Below are 20,163 nucleotides of genomic sequence, written 5' to 3' on the forward strand. Positions count from 1 at the left end.
TGATTGTTTGAAAACAACTGTCAGTTATATTTGTAATAAAATCATCGATAACTACTTAAACTACTTAGAAATGGAAATTAATCGAAACATAAGAATACTTTGAGATCTTCATAAAAAATGACAACTAAAACCTAATATCATCTCTTATCACTGAATTAAAATTAAAAAGTTAATAAATTTGTAAGAGTCTTAATATGGGTTGTTTATTTTCATATAGTCCTGCAATTTTTATGTTAATATTTTAGGGTTAAGCGTAGAGCACTTTAATTACGAACCATCCCTTCTTTCATGTGACGAACTACACTTTTTCATTAGTTAAATAGATGTAAGAACACGATTTTGGTACATCATGATGTTGCTGGCTATTTAACAATATTTAAAATACGTAATTAATATAAATTTAATTAATTGGATTGCACTATCGGGTTAAATAAAAGTCATTTTTTCAGGCTTATATTTTAATACTCAGTGTGTCTGATTGTTTCAAGTTAAGCACAAAGTTACGCAATGGGCTGTGTGTGATTCCCCATGTTGTATGTTCTATTGGCGACAGTTTTTTATGACAATGTATCAATACACCTTATTAATTAATGCTATCGAAAATTTTATGTTATAAAAGAGAGTAAAAGCAAAACTAGTCAAATATCCTGTTATTTTTTAAATATGAATTGTGAGATCAACTGCTTAATTCAGAAATAAAAACATTGGGATAGTGTAATATCGTCCATTTTTTTCCACAAACGAAAAACGTATCAAAAGCTTTTCTAATATCATGGCTTGGACAAGAATTAACAACAATTTTGATGAAAAATACGTATAATACAGTAAGTTAATATTGTCTGCAAACTAACTGATACACTATGATTCGGTAAGTTAATATTGTCTGCAATCTAACTGATATGCTATGACACGTCAAGTTAGTATTGTCTGTAAACTAACTGAAAATTAGTTAATAGGTATGTTAATATTGTCTGTAAACTAACTGATATACGATGTAATAAAACTACGATACCTGCATTTATATTGACTATTCAACGCCCCTAGCTACACAGCTTTTGTTTGTTTGTTTTGGAATTTCGCACAAAGCTACTCGAGGGCTATCTGTGCTAGCCGTCCCTAATTTAGCAGTGTAAGACTAGAGGGAAGGCAGCTAGTCATCATCTCCCACCGCCAACTCTTGGGCTACTCTTTTACCAACGAATAGTGGGATTGACCGTCACATTATACACCCCCACGGCTGGAAGGGCGAGCATGTTTAGCGCGACCGTTGGATTACGAGTCGCACGCCTTACGCGCTTGGCCATGCCAGGCCAGCTACACAGCACTAAATATGAAGGTTTTATAACGCCAAAAATTAGACGATGGGTCATCTGTGCTGTGCCTCGACGTATATCGACACCAGATTTTAGTGTTATAAAACCCTAGATTTACCTCTGATTAATGACATGGCCTAAAAGTGATTTCTGATTAAACTTAAAGAAATTATTTATATTTTGATCACTAGTGAAAGAAAAAAAACCCGTGAATTATGAAACTATAGTATATTTTCAATATATAAATAAATATTTATTATATATGAAGCAAATATAGTCACATTTGTGTCCTACGTATATTGTATTGAAATATGTATATTATGGTTCCAAAATTCAATGCAACAGCTATACTTTCAACAATTAAATATTCGATTTAAATATACTAACCATCAGTACAGTAAGGTAAAACAATACAATGAACTGACTTTACTTTCAACAATACGAACATTTAAACAAAGTCTATTAAATTTAACTGAAAATATTAAAGCTAAAAAATACAGTGGATCCACTTTTCTTTTTTAGCAATATAAATATTCAACAAAGTGTTGAATGAAGAGTGTGACTGACCGTAGCATTACAGCGCACCCGCAAATGAAAGTGTGAGCTTGTTTGTGTGATGAAAATTCGAATGTGCAACCCTAATATTCCAAGTAAAGCCCTAATTATCTGGCTATGGCGAGATATGGAAATTTGCGGTTTCATATTTTGTATTTTGTAGTTTTTAAGGGATTTTTTTACTTACTGTGAAATGAAAGAATCAGCTTTTTATGTTCTAAGATAACTTTTCATTAATCATGAATTTACATAAATATCCGTCCAGGGAACGGGTACTGTCTTTTGGTGTTTTAACGCACATATTATCTAGTGGGCCTTAAAACATAAAGAAAATTAAACATTCATTACTCCGAATGTATTTTATTCTTTGTACTGTTGAAAATTTGTATATCGGAGTGTCTTCACTATGTTTCATATTTCCTGAAAAGGCTCAAGAGTGTTATTTAGGTCTCTTTCAAAGTCAGACACACATTTTGTTCACGACAACGCTTCATGTTTCTGCAGAGTTTCTTTTTAAAACGTAATGATTAAATAATTACATCAAGACTAATGAAATAACTAGAAAGTTGGTACACTTTGGAGGTACAGACAAATTCGTTTCAGTTACATTCTTTAATTTTCGTTAATCATTCAACAATGGTTTCCTTTCATTTTTGACGGGTTTTTATACAAGCAAAACATAAAGCTGGTGGTGAAAATACCATTGTTAAAATCGTACTATTAAACTAAAAAAAACCTTGTATTTAATTAGGGCAACATACGTTGTTGGAAAAAAGTTTGGTCTGCTGGACAAAATGTATCTAAATTCATGATTTAAGAACTATTATCTTAGGACACGAAAAGTTGCTTCCTATATATGTAATCGCAAAAAAAGTATAAAATGATCGAAAAACTGCGAAACGCAAAATACAAAAACTGAAAGTTTGTAAATATTCTAACATAAACCTAATGAGCTTCCATACCAAATTCAGTGAAGATCCATCAATAGCTGGTAAAGTAGTAGTGAAAATAAAATCAAGGAAAAAACGCCAATGAAAACAGCAAAATGAAAAACTGAGGACCTAGTAAACCTATATATCAATTTTAGTAAAGAATCATCCACACCGTGTTGGACGTACAACAGACAGTACTAGTGTATTTATATAGCTTAAGGGATCATTGTAGTATTTAATTATTGATTCTCTGCTGAATCACATTTGAAGGAAATTTAAGCAACTGATCTATTCGTCAGTGAACTGTTAACGTATTGTATGGATTTCGATACTTGTGACAGGCAGAGCACAGATAGCCCAATGTGTAGCTTTGTGCTTAATTCCAAACAAAGAAAAAAAAACGTATTGTATAAATAAAACATTTTCAAAGTTTTACATTTGACTTTTCCTGTAAAAAACAACAAGGAAAAAAATTGACATTTTCGAAAAAAGGCTCGATATGTAATACAAAGAATAAAGGAAATTTTAATTAGTAACAACAAACTAAGCCTTTAGTGTGTTTTTACATAATTGGTCTCAACAATATTTATTGTTTTTTAAATGCGTAAAGGCTTGTATACCAGGTTAGTCTCTCCTTAGTCATTTGATTTCTTTGCTACTTCGATGCAGGTTAACGTTCTTCAATACCAAAATATTTAAATTGATAATAAGATGGTTTATTAGTTGTTAAGGACATAAGGGTCTATCTCTATTGTGCTCCTCACAGGTATTGAAACCATCTTTTTAGCGTTATAAGTTATCAGATCTCCAGTTGAGCTACTAGGAGGCAAACATTTTTCCGGCAACAGGACTCGAACTGCGGGCCATCAGAACCATATTTCGGTTTGTTCAGCTCTTAATCGAAGAACGCTTCGACCAAAACGACCTTCAAAATTATGCTCCTGCTAGACAGTTGTTATTTGCAACATGGATTCTACTTTATGAGATGCTTGGTCTAAGTAATCAGTCAGATGACCCTTATAATTCACTCATAGTCATGTATAAGTTAAAACTGCTGAAAACAAGGGTGGGTGGGCAATCAGTCAGTAGCGACTGTTTCCGTACGACTGATATTAAACGAAGGGCGGGATTGACTGCCGCAGTTACAAAATCCACTCAGCTGAAAGTGTGATATGTGTTTCGTAGAATATCGTGGCTTCAGCCTTGGGCCTTCCCAAGACCACTCCTCTACTAATTGATAGTTTCTGCTTAGATTTGAAGATTTAAAAATCAAGGACATAATCTATTTTTATGAAGTATATAAAAATATATTATGTTATAAACTATTGTAAACGAATACAGCCATTGTCCATTGTAAACCCTAGTAAACACTGTACACAAAGGTACGGTATGTTATTTGTATTTATATTTTAGGTTTACGTAAGGAAGTGCAATGTGTTTTTTTTATATTATAACATGATAAACAGATGTGCAGTATGGTGTGCCTATATTGTTATATAACACACAAAGATGCAATATGTTATGTTTATATTGTTTTATGATATACTAAGGTGCAATGCACTCCGTTTACATTGTTATAATATATCTAGGTCAACCTTTTGTGTTTATGATGTCATAGGTGAATCATATTGTTATATGATGTCATAGATGCGATATGCTAACTACGTAGCTTGAAGCTTTTGCAACCATACGACGTTTTTAAAAGCTTCTTACAAACCAACTGAAAACACTTGTGAGTAAATAACTGTGTTTTCGTAGGGTTCCTTCGTAACAAACAACCGTATATATATAAAATATTAAAAAGGGATAAAATATTCATTTTTAAATATCTAGTATGTGATTTTATTTACTTCTTGAATTCTGGTAAGTTTGTATGTGCCATCTTTTAATGTTTGAAATTATGATTAATGTTTATTGTGTTATTAATGAATGTTTGTCTTTGGTATCGACTGATGCCATTTAAATTTTTTTTTTACTTCAGTGCAGGAAATCGTGTCATTCTAATTTAAGAGTTTTTTTTTCAGTGCACAGTGTCTCGCTATCAAATAACAAGCTTTTGTTTTATTTACGAAACGAATGACTGAAGCAGAACATCATCACAGCTTTAGAAAACTATGAAAAATATCAGTTTTTGTTTTATCTTCTAATGTGAAACTTTAAGCGCTTAATTAAACACTCGAATTTTTAAACGCATCTTTTATCCTTTAAGAAACAGTTACGTGACGCTGGTGGTTATCGTTCTAATCTCCGGATCGGAGGTCCAAGTTTGAGTTTCGTTTTTTTTTTGTTTATTTTACTTGTGGGTGATTATAGGAGTAACAGTCAATCTGTTTATTTGACAAAAGTAAGTCAGTAAAATGCATTTGGATTTGTGAGTGCTTTTGATTGGCTGCCTCATCTCTGGTGAGTTAGTTGAAAATTAGGAATGGGTAAATTTGAGCTCTCTGACCTGACCTTTTTGTCCATTTGCTGCTTCATGTGCTATTCAAGTTTAAACAGTTAAATATTAAACGTTGATAGAAATGCACCCTCATTTGTAACTTATACTTTTATGTAGAGTTTACGTTGATATTACATTCGAAATTTAAAGCATCAAGACTAATTTCACATAAGCTGCATGTTATGTCTTTTAGCCACGTTTTACCCGCTTTGAAATAGATGGTTTTCAGTAACCCATACAAAAATAGTTTGTGATCTCTGTACATGCGTGTCTGAATCAAGACTTGTAAATCCAACATTTTCTTACGTCATAAATTAACGTCAGACCGTTGGGAACGAAATACATCACGGATTACTAAATCGAAGATCTTATGGCTGCACTTTAAAATAAATAGAGTCTATGTATGAATGTTTTGGTAAGCGTAAAAAATTTTTGTAAAGGAAGAAAAATAAAGTATTAGGCTTAATTTAATGCGAAGGTTGACGTCAGAAAAGTCACAAGTTCCGATTTAAGTGTTTAGTTCAATGTATGTAATCATGGTAATCATCGTTTTCTTTTTAGCATAAGCTGATTCTACAGTAATAAATTAGTCTATTTTTTGTTGTTTTTTAAACTTAGTTTTATAAACCTTTTAATGGTGCCTGGTCAACAATTTGTTTGCAGATAAAAGCAAGTTGTCAACAGTGCTGGAACAATGCTGTTTTTTTTTATAAAGAATATATTGTTGAATTATCAGCGCCTTATTCTCTCGGCTTCACTTCTGAAGGAACATGTCCGCTAGGGACACGCTAATACAAAATATAAAATAGACTTTACTAAATATTTCGTCAAGAATTTAATGCTCATTAGCTGTTCAGCCTCCATGTTTCTATAAATGTAGACGACGCTCGGTAATAGCTGACACGGCACCGTGTCATGTCTCTTGATAACCCGAGTCCAAAAGTGGCAAAATGTAGCTTTGTGAAGTCATGCTTAAAAAAATGAGAGAGAAGCAAAACCTCCATTTTCAGATGGAAAAATCCCATGAGGATAAAAGGGGTAGGGGTGACGATGATTTTATCTTGTTATGATTAAACGTACTTGCCTACACAAATATGCGTGTTTTCGAGAACTGATTACAATACACTCTTCTAGCGTTGCTATGACAACAGGAATAAGATGTACCTTTAGTAAACCCTACTCATACGCCAATTACATTTCCCAGGGGCCGCACCTGACGTAAACGAAAGAAAATTATGCACAGAAAAGATAAAGCTTCTATTATATACAGAGAGGGATACTACAGCAAGAAAGAGAAACATAAGTAAACAAGAAACGTTTAAAACCAGCAGAGAATACCATAGTATTCACTGACATGAAGACAACCTTTTTGTTTCAAATTATCTCTCGAGATTTGCATGTCAAGCTGATAAAAATATTACCTTTGATAAAACGAGGGAACAACTAACAAATACATACACAGACATTATTTTTGGTACTGATGTTTACAATTTTTAAACGTAATTATTTGTACTTTATTGTCTATCCTTTTAAAGAATAGTTTGCCATTGTTGTACAACTAGATGAGAAATTTTTCGTGTCTTAAACGGAATGAAACTAAAATGGATTTAGCATTCATGTTCTCTCCAATATCCATCTTTTATGTAAATATGTTTATATAATGATTACTGAAAAATCTTCTGAAGTTTCCCCGCTAGTACAACGGTATGTCTCCGGATTTACAACGCTAAAATCAGGGGTTCGATTCCCCTCGGTGGGCTAAGCAGATAGCTCTTTGTGGCTTTGTTATACGACACACTCTTCTAAAGTTTCAGTCAATCGGCTGTTTCATTCTCTTTTAGGCCCGGCATGGCCAAGCGACTCGTAATCCGAGGGTCGCGGGTTCGCATCCCCGTCGCACCAAACATGCTCGCCCTTTCAATCGTGGGGCGTTATAATGTGACGGTCAATCCCACTATTCGTTGGTAAAAGAGTAGCCCAAGAGTTGGCGGTGGGTGGTGATGACTAGCTGCCTTCCCTCTAGTCTTACACTACTAAATTAGGGACGGCTAGCTCAGATGGCCCTCGAGTAGCTTTGTGCGAAATTCAAAAAAACAATCATTCTTTTTTTTTCTCTTCCTCTATCGGAGGTTGCTATAACCTTCCACCCCTTCATTTTTATTTGCATTATCACATGAAATTTAGTACTTTATCACAATGGTAATTATTGATTTGAATGCTTTTATTATGTAATTTTCAGTCCAACAATGAAAAATCCAAACATTAAGCACAGAAGTTAACCTGATAATGAATTATAATCTCTATGAATTAAGCTCGAAATTTCAAGAAGTCTAAGTCACTGAGTCACTGTATGCATTCATTAATTGATCAAAGCGTTATAAGTGTTTTTTTAAACATAAAAGACATTTCGGGTAAATTGTTTACGTGAAAATTCATTGATTTGACACCAGGGATAGTTAAAAAACACTTTCAAGATGAGAATTGTAGTATATATTTTGTGTTGTTTACCAAACTCCTTGAAATTTTTTATCACAGTTCTAGGTTATTAACCCTATCAGCCCTGACCCAAGGGAACCAAACTGTCCTTTGGCCTGAGCTCTACAGCAAAAACACGCGTGTGTCACAGAAATAGAGGTTACATGAAAACTACTACACAGAAACACATAAAATTTGAGGATCTTATCTGTTATAGGTTTATCTTTAATCTAGTACCAATACTTTTATTTCCTCTGTTGACACCGGTGTAAAGTTTTTGGAATATTAAGGATTTGGCTTCTGTTCACGAACGCAAATACATTTGTATGTTTTATAAATTTACCCAAAATTCGTCATCAAAGAAGAGATTCAAAAGCCAATAGCTGTGCTTTCTGCTGTTACGAAATTAGAAATATTTTTGTGGGCCTGCATTGTTACCATCAAACCGTAAATCAGTCTGGTGCAGACAAAATATTACTCCAACTTGCATCTAGAACATGTGCATCACCCCCACCGTCAGCTGATCGAGGACCACGCCCCCTGGCTTAAGGCATATCATCATTACTTTCAGATTCTTCTTCTATACCTTCTTAATTTTCAACTGATTCCAAGTCATCCTGGCCATGCATAGACAGGTGGTTAAGGTACTCGACTCGTAATCTGAGAATTGCAGGTTCAAATCCCCGTCATACCAAACCTCGCTCTTTCAGCCGTGGGGATGTTATAATGTGTCAATCAATCCCACTACTCCTTGGTAAAAGAGTAGCCCAGGAGTTGGCGGTGGGTGGTGATGACTAGTTGTCTTCCTTCTAGCCTTACACTGCAAATTTAAGAATGGCTAGCGCAGATAGCCCTCGAGTAGCTTTGCGCGAAATTAAAAAAGAAAGAAACCAAGTAATCTTCAAGATACGTTTTATTGTATTCCTGTTCATCTGGTTCATCTAATTTTTGCAATACCTCAGCAATTGTAAACATCCTAGGCATTTGTCTTTTCTCACTCGAAGTGCTTGGTTCCAGAGAGCTACGCTTCATGTAAAAAATTAACAAGTATCTTTACAAAAGCAACGAAATTGGCGTTAACTAGAGGCTGCCATTTGCAAACTAACATTAATACTGCACTTACAACCGACCTTTATTCTAATTGGCTAAATTATTTTTAGTTTAGCCTCTTTGTGAACCTGACGATGACCGAAGAAGGTCGAAACGTTGTTTGCTCTTCTACGTAAAATATTTTCTCAACCCAAACGAGCCGTTTTTGCATATATATTTCTCTACAAGTGGGTTTTCTCAACATCACTGATTATTATTTCATCACGGTGATTGTACGAGAAGTGTAAGTCTTTGTGTTTTTCTCAGTGTATTTGTACTTACCTGTTACCATTATGTCTGAACTAGCATACTGTACACTACTATTAACAGTACACGCTCACACGATCGTTAAGAAACTAAGAAATTTAAACCAAAGAATTATCAATAGAAGAAATGACATCTATTTCATTCAACAATGTAGAAAGGAACAACCAACCCCTAATTTTGTATTGGTAAAACTTTCAAAAAATTTTAATAAATACACAAACATTATCAAAAATTTACAGAAAAAACTACTTAAAGCCATGTTGAACACAAAATACAAAGAACTACATGACTTACAAAAACAAAAAATGAATCTAGACCATCAACTGGCATGCTGCATTAAACCAGAGATTTACGGACTTATACAACGAAACATAAACCAAATCAATACTAAGAACGACAGAGACAAAAAAGATCTGCTACAACAAAAAACTAGAAAACTAAGATGCAAACAACAGAAAAGACACTAACACGACAAACCGTTGAGTAACCTCATAATTAACAGATCCGACCGACAATTAAACACAGATGAGATACATCTACTTAACAAAGGACTCAACTTCGCAATAGCACCTAGGTACATTCCAACCATAGAAATCAAAACATGTTTAGAAGATCTAGCCAGGAGACTTGTGATACTTTCTACAGAAAACAAAAACAAGAAAACAACCAAAATCAACCAACAGAAAGAAGACAACTTAGATAATTTTATTGACATCCAACAGCCAAACTTCCCAGGTAAAATTAAAAATTTATATTTTCCAGAAACACCTAAAAACAACATCTTAAACGATTTTTTTTCAAATAATTTTCTCACAAAACCAGCAACATAATTTCACTAAACAGAAAGCTAAAAAATAATCTTACAAAAAGAGACATTAATTCCATTAAAGACCTAAAACAAGACAAAAACTTATAAAGCAGATAAAGGTAACGCTATAGTCATAATGAACACAAATGAATACATCCAAAAAATGAAGAACATCCTATCAGACACGAACAAATTTAAACCAATACACCCAAATCCAACAAAGACACACGAGACGCAACTAAACAAATTACTACTAAAAATGAAAAAAGCCAACACAATTTCACAAACACTTTATTCCTACTTATGTGAAGCCGACTCACGCACACCACAAATATACGGCATCCCCAAACCTCATGAACCAGATTGTCCATTACGACCAATAATGCCCACAAATGAATCGTTTAATTACAATCTTGGTAAATACATAGCATGGGTATTCTCCAAATATGTAACATCAGCCAGCTCATTCATCAAAGACTCTTTTAATTTCAAGTCTAATCTAAATCAACTTAATCATAAAGCCTTAATGACCAGTTTCGATGTTATATCCCTCTTTACAGAAGTTCCAACCACTGAAGCCTGCAAGATAGCCTTAGAACTCTTTATCCGAGACTCTAACCCAACTATAGACATTCCCAGCAACCAATTAGCAACCCTCATGGAATTCGCCACGATAAAGACAAACTTCATGTTCAACAACCACAACTATATGCAAACAAATGGCCTAAGCATGGGCAACCCAGTATCACCAGTTCTAGCCAATATTTTTATGACACAAGTTGAAACACAAGCAATTAACACAGCATTACATCCACCACTATACTGGTACAGATATGTAGATGACACGGTTGCGGGATTCAGATCTACAGAACACACACTTAATTTTTTCAATCACATTAACTCTATACATCCCAACATTAACTTCACATGTGAACAGGAAGAAAGCAATCAAATATCATTTCTTAACCTCAAAATTACAAGAACCGATACACAATTTAAAACAGAAATCCACCGAAAAATCACCCATACTGAACTATACATTCCTTGGGACTCAGCACATGAAACAAAACAAAAACTCAACATTCTAAGAAACCAAATAAACACAGCCATAAAACTATGCTCACCAGATAAAATTAACGACGAATTAGACAAAATTAAACAATACTTCATCAACATCAATAAGTTTCCTCCACAAACCGTAGAAAACATTATACGCACACATCTTGACAGAAAGCAAAATCAACCAACAAAAGTAAATATATCTCACGAATCAAAAAATCAAGAAACCATATACTGCTGTATACCATATATTCCTGACATCAGCAGACAAATAACCAACATGTGGCAAAAACTAGTAACAAAATATGACATTCCAGTTAATACCAAATTTATTCAAAAACCAGGCACAAAATTGAGGTCAATACTATGTATAAACTACACTGACAAACACCACACCAACATTATTTATAAAATACAATGTGATAACTGCCACGACTTCTACATTGGAGAAACAAGTAGAAAAATGGAAACCAGATTCAAGGAACATAAAAAGTCACCCTCACACGTTTTCGAACACTGCAAGTCAAATAAACACAACATAACCATAGAAAACACTCAAATACTAAACAAAGAAACAAACATAAACAAACGCAAAGTTGCTCATACAACAACTTAAACCCAAAATAAACCAATATAAAGGAACGCCTTTATACCTATATTAAATATAATAATAAAATTATATATTCAAACATCTAACACCGCCCTCTACATTCCGACACTCAGTTACACAACCCCTTCCAAACATTTGGTCAGCTTCCGGTCAGTTACCTCTTTCTTTTTTTGTGAACCTGACGATGACCGAAAAAGGTCGAAACGTTGTTCGCTCTTCTACTTAAAATATTTTCGCTTCGTGCGTTATAACATTAATAAAGTTCCATTCGGTCAATTTATCTACTATTCACCTACTTCAACTGGTGAGAATTAATATTAGTGGGAGTTGGAGTTCTCAAATGCAGCATATTGGTTCTCTCATTTAAAATGAACTGAGATACACTACATGGTCAAAAGTATGTGGACACCCCTTCTAACTAGTGGGTTCGGCTATTTCAGCCACACCCATTGCTAACAGGTGCATAAAATCAAGCACACAGTCATACAACCTCTATAGACAAACATTGGCAGTAGAATGGATTGTACTGAAGAGCTCTGTGACTTTCAACGTGGCACTATCATAAGATGCCACCTTTTCAATAAGTCAGTTGTCAAATTTTTGCCCCCTTAGAGCTGCCTCGGTCAACTGTAAGTGTTGTTATTGTAAAGAAGAAACGTCAAGGAGCAACAACAGCTCAGCCACGAATCTGTAAACCATACAAACTCACATAACGAGACTGCCGAGTGCTGAAACTCGGAAAAGTCGTCTATCCACAGTTGTAACACTCACTACCGAATTTTAAACTGCTTCTGGAAGCAACGTCAGCACAAGAACTGTTCGTTGGGAGGTTCATAAAATGGGTTTTAAGGCCGAGCAGCAGCACACAAGCCTAAGATCACCATGCGCAATGCCAAACGTCGGCTGAAGTGGTGTAAAGCACACTGCTATTGGACTCTGGAGCAGTGGAAACGCATTCTATAGAGTGATGAACCACACTTCACTATCTGGTAGTCTGACGGACGAATCTAGGTTTGGCGGATGCCAGAAGAACGCTACCTGCCTGAATGCATAGTGCTAAATGTAAAGTTTTGTGGAGGAGAAATAATGGTCTGGGGCTGTTTTTCATGGTTTGGGCTACGCTCTTTAGTTTTAGTGAAGGGAAATCGTAACGCTACAGCATCCAATGACATTCTAGAGAATTGTGCGTTTCAAACTTTGTGGCAACCGTTTGTGGAAGGCCCTTTTTGTTTCAGCCCCCGTGCACAAAGTGAGGTCCATAAAGACATGGTTTGCCGATGTTGATATGGAAAAACTTGACTCGCCTGCACAGATTCCTGACCTCAATCCCATCGAACACCTTTGGGATGAATTGGAAAGCCGATTGCGAGCCAGGCCTTTCCACCCGACATCAGTGCCCGACCTCATTAATGCTCTTGTGGCTGAATAGGAGCAAATCTTCGCAGCCATGTTCCAAAATCTAGTGAAAAGCCTTCCCAGAAGAGTGGAGATTTTTATACTAGTAAAGGAGGACCAACAGTATAAATAGTATTTTAAAAATGATAACTGCATGCCCGGTATGGCCAGGTTGTTAAGGCAATTTACTCGTGATCCGAGGTGTGCGGGTTGGAATCCTTGCCACACCAAACGTGCTTCCCTTTCAGCCGTGACGGCGTTATAATGTTACTGTCAATCCACTATTTGTTGATAAAAGAGTAGACCAAGAATTAACAGCGGATGGTGATGACTAGCTACTTTCTCTCTAGTTTTACACTGCTAAATTAGGAACGTCTAGCGCAGATAGCCCTCGTGTAGCTTTCCACGAAATTCAAAACAACAAAAAAATTGTAACTGCTTAGTATGTTCTTATTTTCTTGTACTAATTGGTAAAATACGAAAATTTATTACAAATAACCATCAAAGAAAACCCATCAAAGAAAACTAACTGTTGTGAAGGAGAACAGAACGCAATAATTTCTTCATTTATTTGCTGCTGCACTTTCACAAACAATGTCGTGATTATTAGCGTGTATTAGATCTTATATAACAAGATGTGGTAAATGGTTTGTTATGTGTTATGTATATATTTTGATTAAGTACATAAACTTGCTGTATTCAAATCATAGCCTGCTACATACAGCAGTACGTACAATACTTAAGGCGATCCTTCATAGTTCACAATCCAGTCCAGAAGCCAATACTCTTCAGTCCATCCTCAATGGTCGACAATCTACTTCACGAGATAACACTTTCAAGTTGTACTTTATGTGTACCATTCCAGTCCAGGAAATAACGTTTGTAAGTTATCATTAATGGACAACAATCTAGTCCAGGGAATAACACTTCTAAGTCCTCCTTAATATGCAACAATTCAATCCAGGTGTTCTTAGTGTAACATAATAAACTTTGAACCTCGCAAATGGTTATTTTACGAAATACATACCTGAAGTTAGAAGAATATTAGCAGATTAAACGCAGTTTTAAATTAATTAAAAGGTTAATTTGAATATTACTACAATAAATTGAATTACTTAACTAATAAGACAGTTATAGACATCTCATTAATGTTAACCTTAACCTTCCTGAAATTAAACTAAATTATTCATAAGTAGCCATTTCATACATTATATTTTGCGTTAATAGGTGACAATGTCATATGTATAAATTGACAGAAAATCAAAAGAAGTATTTTAAAATTAGTAGTGACACAAGAATTAACCCAAAGAAGAATTAGAATGATAGTAGTGACACAAAAATTATCCCAAAAATAATGTATAAATTGACAGAAAATCAAAAGAAGTATTTTAAAATTAGTAGTGACACAAGAATTAACCCAAAGAAGAATTAGAATGATAGTAGTGACACAAAAATTATCCCAAAAATAATTTTAATGTTAGTAGTGACACAAGAATTAACACAAAGAAGAATTTTAATGGTGGTAGTGACACAAGAATTAACCCAAAAATAATTTTAATGTTAGTAATGACACAAGAATTAACCTAAAGAAGAATTTTAATTTTAGTATTTACATAAGGTTTTTGGTATGAGTTCCCATATGTTAAATTCAACTCTTATATAATGAAAATTTTTGAAGTTTATATGAATAAGAAAGAATTATACGATTGTAAGAAGATTTTTCTTTGTTCGTGATTATTTAACTAATTTCTGTTAAAGGGATACATAAAGGTCAGCAATTTTCTTAATTCGCCTGAATTTAATTATATTATTAGCAAAGGTAAATGGTTGGCCTAATTTTAAATCTAAGGTGTATATTAAAGAGTCATAAACTAACACAATGTTCTAATCCAAAAATCTTCCAGTAGATCTAGAATCCAAAATATAAAATGAAACAAATTATTCGTATAAATATGTTTGGTTCTCTTCAGTATTCGCTAAATGTTAAACAGGGGCTGTCTGCACATAGCCGTTCCTAATTTTGAAATTATAGGCTAGAAGAAAGGCAACCCATCATTAACTCTTGAGCTACTCTCACGAAATATTTGCATTTGACTGTCACTCTCATCACCCAATATGCTAAGTGTAATTTTGCTGTAGCGGGACGCGAATTGTGGTCCTGTGGATTCACATCTCTTTTCAAATCCCCTTCTCACCAAATGTGCTCGCCCTTTTAATTGAAGGCGTTATAATGTTCCCAAGTGGTAAGGGTGCTCAATTCGTAAACTGAGGATCGCGAATTCGAATCACCGTCACACCAAACATGTTTACCCTTTCAGTTATAATGTTTCGGTCAATCCCAACCTTCCTTGGTGAAAGAGTAGTACAAGAGTTGGCGGTGAGTAGCGATAAATAGTGCCTTTATCTAGTCTTACACTGATAAATTAGAGACGGCTAGTAAAAACAGCCCTCGCGTAGCTTTGCACAAAATTAAAAACATACAAACACATTCTTTCACATTAAACACAATGTGATCATTAAATAAGTGCTAACAAGACTTCTGTCATTTATATGTTATAGTACATATAATAATCAAATATTTATTGAGAATACTTCAAGTCTCTAATCTCTTGCTCAGCGGTGAGTTTCAATGTTTGAACACTACAATTCGAAGTTCAACCCCAAGGTGGAAACAGCACAGATATTTTATTTTGCAGCTTTGTGTTTTATAGCCAACAAAGAAACACAACATTAAGATGTTGTCCTTTATTTCTTCTCCAAATTGCTCATCTTTCACTTCTTAACTTGTTATTAAGCTTCACTCTTCGCTAAAGTTATATAAATAATTACGAAACTTAATAATAATAAATACATTAAAAGGAGCGTTACAGTAATTCGTATTTTCTGTAATATTTTCTAGTACGTTTGAATGAATGACATTACATGTATAAAACTGTACGTATATGTATAATATTTTAGAATTGAATGCATAATTTATTTTTGAGCTTCAGGGGAAGTCACAGCATAGTAGTTTTTTTATGTATATATATCGTGTTTCCTGATTTTAGAACAATTAAATTAAGTATACCTGATGACAGGTGAACATACTTAGAATGAATCACATGCTATTATATCTTAACTTGGGCATGAATGTCATTAATCTATTATTTTTTAATAATAGTGTTTGAAAGCCACTGAAAATCTGTGCTAGAGAACAACAAGCACGTGTGATTAATATCATAGACTTATGAAAACCAAAATGTATTTTCTAAGATTCGTTATCTTAGTTTCCCTGTAAACCCGCACAACGGCACGTATTCACAAGGTTCACAAGCAGCAGTCACGTCTTCATTGCATATCACCACTGAGGAGATATCGAATATGTAAATAGCTGGATTCAAAGTTACAAAAAAACTGTGTTATCAGTAATTTTCAGAGCAGAAAACTATCATATTTTAACTCTCTGTCTGTATTGCTAATAATTTTCAGAAGATAAAAATTGTTGATGATCATCTTTAGAAAAAAAAATTATTGATCAGTACATAATTACTTTTATTAAAATTATTTATTGGGATTTAATTAAGAAAACAATGAATGAAACATGGATATAAAATGAAAAGATTACGAAAGTGAATTGATAATTCAAAGTGCAGTCACGTGTTTATAGTTTAGATAGTGCCATAGTAGCATAATCCAGTGGAGATAATGACAATCACTTCACTATAAGTACAGAGGGCAATAATACCTCCAGAATAATAATATATACAGTAGCATGAACTGTCCTGTATAGATATGTATCTTCTCAAATATCACTCATTAGGGTTCAAACCCGGACATCAATGTTTTGTTTTTTTGTGATGATGAAGTGTAATAAGAGTAAACTGATCGTTTAGCGTATATACGTGTCAAGTTTGCATAATTATTTCCCAAATCGTATAAACTTTTTAAACACGGTTTTCTTATTTAATGTGTCAAAAATATTTCAGAGCAATGTATACATATTTGAATTACACAATAAATCCATTATTCTTGTAGTGAATGACCCAGAAAGTAGCTGACCTCATTTTGAAGTTTGCTTTGGTAATCAGATTCAATACACGTCACTGTTATTTGCTGTGCAGATGAAACGAATAAAATTTCCACACATTATTTTTAATTTTGAGTATTTAGTGCTTTAATTAATGAAAACGTGAACGTATTAGATGCATGGTTTAGTATCTGCTATCATTCGGGATTATTGGAAGGTAAATCATATGAGATTATTTATTTGAAGTGGTATTCTAAAGGAAAAGTTGTTTATTGATTATCTGCCTCCCATCAGGCCTAAAACTTCAAAATTAGGTGTAATTAGCACAATAACTCTTAAATAACTTTGCACGAAATTTAACAAACAACGAATAATGGGATTGGTCGTCTCAGTATAACACCCCAACGGATCAAATAGCGAGGAAGTTTAGGCAATGGATTAAGATTCCACGACCAGTAGACTCTGCGTCAAGCGTCTTAACCGCCACACCATGCCAGATTCCATAAAGGGAAGGAACAAAGCTGTTAAAAGAACTTAGATATTATTCCAAGTTATACAACAAAATGGATTGATTTAAAACGACTCTTCGTAATATCAAACTCGAATGTTTTTTATTTAAGTGTGATGTTTCGATTTTGAATGTTGTTTTTTCTAATTAATTAAAAGATAAATTAAAAGTTATTGTTGTTTTTAGTCAAACATTGTCTTTCGGTGGCCCGTTGCTATACGCTGAAAAGTCGCAGTTTTTATTGCTTAAAAACCACTTCCATTGTGTACATCACCACGTTATTACATTTAAACACTCAGGGTGATTTTCACCTTTGGAAACCCAGAATTGGAATATCCTTTTTATATGTTGACGTACTAAAAGAATACCTTCAAATAATAGGGGATTCACGTGGACAAGTTAAGTGGATTTACATTTGCTACATTACAATGACAGTCTGATTGTAATAGGTTGAAACTTGTTGATGCTATTTAAACACTTAAAGATTTTAGTATATTATTTCAAACAGTTTTGCGCTGCTTCTCTGCTAACGTGATAAGGTTTATGTTGGAGTCTCGTTCAGAATTTAAAAACATTTTGGTTAATATTTGAATCTTATTTTTCTTGTTATCCATTAGCTTCTTTTTGAACAACACTTTCCTTATATGGCCTCAAATTTAACCCGTTCGAGAGATAATACACAATTTTTGTGGACATATACGTTTGATAAATCCATAAGAGAACTGGTTTGTAAAGAATAAATATTTTGTTGTTCATTCTTACTTCTGATTGTTTGAATTTATTGCTCACATGCTCAGAAAACAACTTCAGAAGCACTTTTCTAAAAGTAGCTGCTGATGTAGTTTGGGCATTCCTTTCTTATGTACAACAGTTTTTTTAAGAACTGTTCGTAGTTGTAATTTTCATTTGGAAACGATTTATATATAAAAAACAACTTTAGTATTTTTACCAAACTCTGATTTTTGTTGCTCAATCTTTTTGTAACTTCTACATCATTAACTTCAAAACTGACCAAAATGTCAAGTGGACACGTAATCTAGAATTATCACACTCTATTAACCTGGAATTGATCATTACTGCCTTGGTTATATTCTATCACAAGCATGTTGTAGGAAACACTTGTACTGAGAATCGCCATTCGATATTCGGATTATCCAACTCTGTGCGTATGTTAGAATGAAAAAAAAAGTTCACATAATGTAAATGTTTTTAATCAAATATCTGTTTTCAATAGCTCCTACTAAGTGGAAAAATAGGCCTAACGGTTAAGCTTAGTTGCCACCTGATTATGAATTCTTGAAATAGATTGGAAGCATGAGGTTGAATGAAAACACTATTAGGCATGTTAACCTCTATTAACTTTGAGGTTTTGTTGAAAATTAACCATACACCACAACGTTGTTAAGAAAGTCTATTTTGTTTAAAACTTTCAAAGATATGCTGTTCTTTGAGTTATTATAACATTTGGCACATTTCATAATTTTATGATATTTAATGTCAGTTGACGAACAAACATGTTTTCGTGCATAAGCAGAAAATAATATCTTACTGGTTACTGAAGTGATAATTTTTTTATATATGCTGAACCATAACTCTTGTCTGAAAATAGTAGTTAAATGGAAGGTGCTGTTTATATTAACTATACAAATATTCTGGGATTTAACCGAAAATGGCCAGGTAATTAAGGCGCTCGAATTGCAATATGAAGGTCGCGAGTTCGAATCCCCGTCACACCAAACATTCTCGTCCTTTCAGCCGTGGGGGCGTTATGATGTGACGATCAATCCCACTATTCGTTGGTAAAAGAGTAGCACAAGAGATAATGGTGGGTGGTGATGATTAGCTGCCTTCTCTCTATTCTTACACTCCTAAATTAGGAACGGCTAGAGAGAGATAGCCCTCGTGTAGTTTTGCCCCCAAAACGCAAAAACAAACAAACTTAATGGAATAACATATGGATATGTAATAAAAGTTAAATGTTCTGATTTCATGAATGTAACCAAATAAAACAGTGTGGCGATAGCTGGACAGAACTTCTTGGTGATATGAAGCAAGTCAAAAGTTAAGTGTTTGATAATGTCTAAACTGGTTATCTTGCTTTGATTATTTTGGATATTCACGTACGGCAACATATGAACTATATATATGCTCGCTAATTTTGAAATGTCAGATTAGAGGTAAGACAGCACTCACCGCTAACTTTTGGGACTACAATAATAAAATAGTGGGATTTGATTGCCAATTTTATAAAGGATTTCATACATAACAAAGACGTTTGAATAACCTATTTACAACATCCGTCTGTCAGATAAAAAATTTTACTGGTCTATATACCTGCTTCGAAAGTTTTGTATGTGATTCATATAAACTTAATCTTGTAATTACCATTTTAACAAAGCCTACGATATTTATTTCAAATATACTTTGATTCACTCTGAAACAGAATGTTTACAAAATCGTTCCTTTCTTAGGAAAATACTTTTGTATCTGATTCATATAAACTTAAACTTGTAATGACCTTATTAACAGAGCCTATAACATTTGTTTCAATTATACATTCTGAAACAGAATTTTCACAAAATCGTTCCTTTCTTATTAAAACAGGTGTGTTGTTGTTCGAAAACAACTTCAGAATGTTATAAGAGAATTTTACCCCCGATTAAATAAACGTCCAGTTATAGTCTTATTCATACAGTAACTATACTG

The 20,163-nt window shown here is 33.8% G+C and overlaps 1 protein-coding gene across 4 annotated transcripts in view; it reads left to right on the forward strand.

Annotated features, from left to right (window-relative positions):
- Positions 1–20,163, forward strand: part of LOC143237906 (ras-specific guanine nucleotide-releasing factor 2-like) — a 270,405-nt gene that overhangs the window by 91,003 nt on the left and 159,239 nt on the right. The gene's annotated exons all lie outside the window — the stretch shown is intronic.

The sequence above is a fragment of the Tachypleus tridentatus genome, chromosome 13 (genome assembly GCF_004210375.1).
Source record: "Tachypleus tridentatus isolate NWPU-2018 chromosome 13, ASM421037v1, whole genome shotgun sequence".
NCBI lineage: Eukaryota > Metazoa > Arthropoda > Merostomata > Xiphosura > Limulidae > Tachypleus > Tachypleus tridentatus.